Source organism: Neophocaena asiaeorientalis, unplaced genomic scaffold (genome assembly GCF_003031525.2).
Source record: "Neophocaena asiaeorientalis asiaeorientalis breed wild unplaced genomic scaffold, Neophocaena_asiaeorientalis_V1.1 scaffold545, whole genome shotgun sequence".
Taxonomy (NCBI): Eukaryota; Metazoa; Chordata; class Mammalia; order Artiodactyla; family Phocoenidae; genus Neophocaena; species Neophocaena asiaeorientalis.
Window position 1 is genome coordinate 96,671 of NW_020174638.1, and position 6,649 is coordinate 103,319.

Here is a 6,649-nt window from a genome sequence, read left to right on the forward strand (position 1 = left end):
ATAGATCAATGGAACAGGATAGAAAGCCCAGAGATAAACCCATGCACCTATTGTCAACTAATCTATGACAAAGGAGGCAAGGATATGCAGTGGAGGAAAAACAGTCACTTCAATATGTGGTGCTGGGAAAACTGGACAGCTACATGTAAAAGAATGAAATTAAAACACTCCCTAACACCATAAACAAAAATAAACTCAAAATGGATTAGAGACCTAAATGTAAGACTGGACACTATAAGACTCTTAGAAGAAAACATAGGAAGAAGACTCTAACATAAATCACAGCAAGATCTTTTTTGATGCCCCTCCTAGAGTAATGGAGATAAAAACAAAAATAAACAAGTGGGACCTGATGAAACTTTAAAGCTTTTGCACAGCAAAGGAAACTATAAAAAAGATGAAAAGGCGATGCTCAAAATGAGAAAAAATATTTGCAAATGAATCAATGGACAAAGGATTAATCTCCAAAATATATAAACAGCTCAGGCAGCTCAATATTAAAAATACAAACAACCCAATTCAAAAATGGGCAGAAGACCTGAACAGACATTTCTCCAAAGAAGAGATACAGATGGCCAAGAGACACATGAAAATCTGCTCAACATCACTAATTATTAGAGAAATGCAAATCAAAACTACAATGAGGTATCACCTCACACCAGTTAGAATGGGCATCATCAGAAAATCTACAAACAACAAAAGTTGGAGAGGGTGTGTAGAAAAGGGAACCCTCTTGCACTGTTGGTGGGAATGTAAATTGATACAGCCACTATGGAGAACAATATGGAGGTTCCTTGAAAAACTAAAAATAGAATTACCATATGACCCAGCAATCAGACTACTGGGCATATACACAGAGAAAACCATAATTCAAAAAGACACATGAATTCCAATGTTCATTGCAGCACTATTTACAATAGTCAGGTTATGGAAGCAACCTAAGTGTCCATCAACAGATGAATAGATAAAGAATATGTAGTACATATATACAATGGAATATTACTCAGCCATAAAAAGGGATGAAGTTGGGTCATTTGTAGAGACGTGGATGGATCTAGAGACTGTCATACAGGGTGAAGTAAGTCAGAAAGAGAAAAACAAAGATCATATATTACCACATATATGTGGAACTTAGAAAAATGGTACAGATGAACTGTTTTGCAGGGCAGAAATTGAGACACATGTAGAGAACAAATGTATGGACACCAAGGGTGGAAAGTGGTGGGGGGGTCGGGTGGGGGTGTGATGAATTGGGAGATTGGGATTGACATGTATACGCTGATGTGTATAAAATAGATGACTAATAAGAACCTGCTGTATAAAAAAATTAACAAAATAAAATTCAAAAAAAAATAATTACTTTAAATTTAAATGGACTAAATGCTCCAATCAAAGACATAAAGTAGCTGAATGGATACAAAAACAAGACTGGTACATATGCTGCCTACAGGAGACTCACTGCAGATCTAAAGACACACACAGACTGAAAGTGAGGGGATGGGAAAAATATTCCATGCAAATAGAAATCAAAGAAAGCTGGGGTAGCAGTACTTATATTAGACAAAATAGACTTTAAAACAAAGACTGCAAAATAAGACAAAGAAGGACATTACATAGTGATCAAGGGGTCAATCTAAGAGGAAAATATAACAATTTTATAACAATATATAAGAATATATTTACAATTGTAAATATATATGCACCCAACATAGCACCTAAATACATAAAGTAAATATTAACAGATATAAAGGGAGAAATTAATAGTAATACAATAATTATAGGGGTCTTTAACACCCCCACTTATATCAATGGGCAGATCATCCAGACAGAAAATCAATAAAAAAATTCTGAACTTAAATTACACATTAGACCAAAAGGTTTAGTACATATATATAATTTTTTTCATGTTTATATATATTTGTATGTTTGCACTGCATACAAAAGCAGCAGAATACGCATTACTTTCAAGTGCATATGGAACACTCTCCAGGATTGATCAAATTCTAGGCAACAAAACAAGTTGCAATAAATTTAAGGAAATTAAAATTATATCTAGCAACTTTTCTGACTGCCATGCCATGAGACTAGAAAATAACTACAAAATAAAACTGCAGAAAACACAGACAAATGGAAGATAAACTACATGCTAGTAAGCAACCAATGGGTCACTGAATAAATTAAAGAAGAAATCAAAAAATAACTTGAGAAAAATAAAATTGCAAACACAGTGATCCAAAATTTATGGCATGCAGAGAAAACAGTTGTAAAAGAAAATTTTAAGTGATATAAGCCTACCTCAGGAAACAATAGAAAAACAAATAAAAAACCTAATCTTACACCTAAAGGAACAAGAAAAAGAAAAATAAACAAAACCCAAAGTTAGTAGAAGGAAGAGACTCATAAAGATCAGAGCCAATATAAATGAAATAGACTAAAGTAACAATAAAGATCAATGAAACTTAATTATTTGAAAAGATAAACAAAATTGATAAACTTTTAACCAGACTCATCAAGAAAAAAAGAGAGAGCCTAAATCAATAAAATCAGAAGTGAAAACAGAGAAGTTACAACCACCACCACAGAAATACAAAAGATCATAAGACATTACTACAAACAGCAATATACCAATAAATTGGAAAACCCTGAAGAAATGGATAAATACCTAGAATATACAATCTCCCTGGACTAAACCAGGAATAACTAGAAAATATGAGCAGACAAATTACTGGTAATGAAACTTAAACAGTAACTTAAAACTCCCAACAAACAAAAGTCCAGGACCAGATGGCTTCACGGGTGAATTCTACCAAACATTTAGAGAAATGTTAACATCTATCCTTCTCAAATTAGTCTAAAACATTGCAAAGAAAGGAATGCTTCCAAACTCATTTGGTCATCATCACCCTCATATCAAAACCAATCAAATATATCATAAAAAGGAAAATTTAAGCCAATAAAACTGAAGAAATAGGTGCAAAACTCTCACCAAAATATTAGAAGACCAAATTCAACAATATATTGAAAGTATCATACAACATGATTAGCTAGAATTTATCCCAGGGATACAAGGATGGTTCAATATCTGAAAATCAAACAATGTGGTATATCACATTAACAAGTTGAAGAATAAAGATCATGTAATCATCTCAATAGATGGAGAAAAGGCTTTTTATAAAATGCAACATTCATTTATGATAAAAACTCTTCACAAAGTGGGTATAGCAGGAACATATATCAACATAATAGAGGCCATATATGACAAAAGCACAGCTAACATCATACTTAATGATGAAAAGCTAAAAACATTTTCTCTAAAAACAAGAACAAGACAAGGATGACCACTCTCACCACTTGTATTCAACATAGTATTGGAAGTACTAGGCACAGCAATCAGACAAGAAAAAAACGACCCCAGATTGCAAAGGAAGAAGAAACATTTTCACTGTTTGCAGATGACATAACACTATGCATAGAAAATCCCAAAGACACCACCCAAAAACTCCTAGAGCTCATCAATTAATTCAGTAAAGTTGCAGGATATAAAATTAATATTCAGAAATCTATTGCAATCTATAAACTAATAATGAAAGAGAAATTAAGTAAACAATATTATTTACAATCAGATCAAAAAGAATAAAATACCTAGGAACAAATCTAGCTAAGGAAGTAAAAGGCCTGTACTCAAAAAACTATGAGACATTGATGAAAGAAAATGATGATGACACAAATGGAAAGATAAACTGTGTTTATGGATTGGAAGAATTAATACTGTTAAATTGACTATACTACCCAAGGCATTCAGTGCAATCCCTATCAAAATACCAAGGACATTTTTCACAAAACTAGAACAAATCATTTAAATTTTTCTATAAAAGCACAAAAGGCCTTGAATAGCTAAAACAATCTTGAGAAAGAAGAACAGAGTTGGAGGTATTACACTCCCTGACTTCAAACTATACTAGAAAGCTATAGTAATCAAAACAGTATGGTACTGGAACAACAACAAAAAAAAGACACAAAAATTTATGGAACAGGACAGAAAGCCCAGAAATTAACCCATACGCTTATGGTCAATTAATCCACAACAAAGGAAGCAAGAATGTACAATGAAGAAAAATGCACACTCAATAGGTCATTTGTTACAGGTAAAATAATAAATTAGAACATTTTCTCACACTGCATACAAAAATAAACTCAAAATTGATTAAAGACCTAAATATAAGGCCAGAAACCATAAAACTCCTCTAAGATAAGATAGGCAGAACTCTCCTTGACATAAATCATAGCATTGTTGCTTTTTTTTTTAATCTTTCTCTAAGACAAAGGAAATAAAAGCAAAGGTAAATAAATGGGACCTAATAAAACTTAAAAACTTTTGTATAGCAAAGGAAACAATTGATAAAATAAACAGACAACTACTACATGGGAGAAAATATTTTCAAATGATATGACAGATAAGGGGTTAATATCAAAAATATATAAACAGCTTATACAACTTAATATCCCCAAAACAAACAACCCAATTAAAGAATGGAGAGAAGACCTGAATAGATATTTTTCCAAAGAAGACATACAGATGGTCAATAGACATATATAAAGATGATCAACATAAATAATAATCAGAGAACTGCAAGTCAAAATCACAATATCACCTCATACCTGTCAGAATGGCTACCATCAAAAAGACCACAAATAACAAAATGCAGATAGAAGGGTTTCCTTGTATACTGTTGGTGCGAATGTAATTGGTACAGCCACTGTGCAAAACAATTTGAAGTTTCCTTAATAATCTAAAAATAGAACTGCCATATAATCTAGTAATTCCATTCCTTGGTATATAACTGAAAAAATGAAGATAATTTGAAAAGATTCATGCACTCTAATGTTCATAGCAGCATTATTGATAATAATCAAGATTTGGAAGCAATCTGAGGGTCCATCAACAGATGACTGGGTAAAGAAGATGTCATACACACACACACACACACACACACACACACACACACACACACACACAATAGAATACTACTCAGCCATATAAAAGAATGAAATTTTGCTATTTGCAGCAACACAGTTCAATCTGAAGTGTACATTATGTTTAGTCAAGTAAGCCAGACAGAGAAAGACAAATACTGTATGTTATCACTACTTGTGGAAAATAAAATAAATGAGTGAATATAACAAAACAGAAACAGACTCACCCACATAGGGAATAAACTACTGTTTACCGGTGTGAAGAGGGTAGCCGGTAGGGGTAAGATAGGGGTAGAGGATTAAGAGATACAAACTACTACGTACAAATAAATAAGCTACAAGGATATATTTTATAACATAGGGTATATAGCCAATATTTTATAACTTTAATTGGATTATAATCTATAAAAATTTTAATTACTATATTGTACCCCTAAACCTAACATATTTTAAATCAACTATACCTCAATAAAAATGAAAAACAAAGAGCTTAAGTGACCTGCTCAAAGTCAACTTCTGTTAAGACAAATAATTAAAAACAAAGTATGCCTTTATGTTACAAGCATTACTCAGCACTTATCATGTGTCAGGCTTTGTTATAACTGCTCTATAAAAAGCAGTCATTGCAGTATCTATTATTGTTATTCCTTATTTACAGATGAGAAAACACAAATCTGTATTTGCTAGGATGTTAAAGCCTCCAGTTCACATTATTCTGTCATAGTTTCTATGCTGAGGCCTTATAATGAAGATCAAGGATAGATTAAGAACATGGGATGGTGAGTGGCATAGTAGACAGTGTTAAGGACCTGGGATTTGGAGGTGACTAAGATCTGTCCAGACACAGGTTCTGTGTTCCTGAGCAAACTGCTCACCCTCTTCAAGCCTCACTTTACTCATCTGTGAATTACAGATAATCACCACAAATATGCTTAGCATTTTTGTGAGGATTCAATTAAATAATGTACATAAAGCACGTTGAACAGGGTCAGACATATGTATGACTCAAAGATGTGGGTTCTCATTCTGCTTTTCATTGGGGGAAGAAATTAAAAGACAGAGAAATAGTTTAGACAAAACAACAATCATTCCTCCTTGTGAGTGCACAGAGATTTATATACATGACATGTACTCTGACATAATTGTTTCTCATTTTAAAGCATATTAAGAGGAACTATGTGGTAATAAACTATCTAAGGTTTTCTTATCCATTCAGTTAGTGACTACCCAAAGAATCACTTCCCTATTCAAGCAGTCCACTGAGTAAAGGCCTCTGCAACTTATATAACCAGTTAAAAGTTATTGTCTGGTGCTCCATTGTGAGACCACAAATTTTCTATACAATTTCACTACAGTTTAATTAAAGATTTTTTTCCTGGGATTCTGAACTGTGTGTATCATCTGATTCCCACCTCAATACAACATCCCTAGATAAACCATCATCCTCAACATACTCCAGCATAATCCATCCTTCACATATACTCTAGGGAGAATCTGGCACATACTTCTATCCCTCTAATACACTTGGTAGTGGCAGTATTGAAGTACCTGAGAGTGTGGAGACAAGAATAGGTCATGTTTCAATGATAATGTGATTGTGTCAGCTGGAGTAGGGTTATAGCAAGCAGAAAGGGCAGAACAGATTACCTGGCACGTTGCCAGTAACAGCAATTAG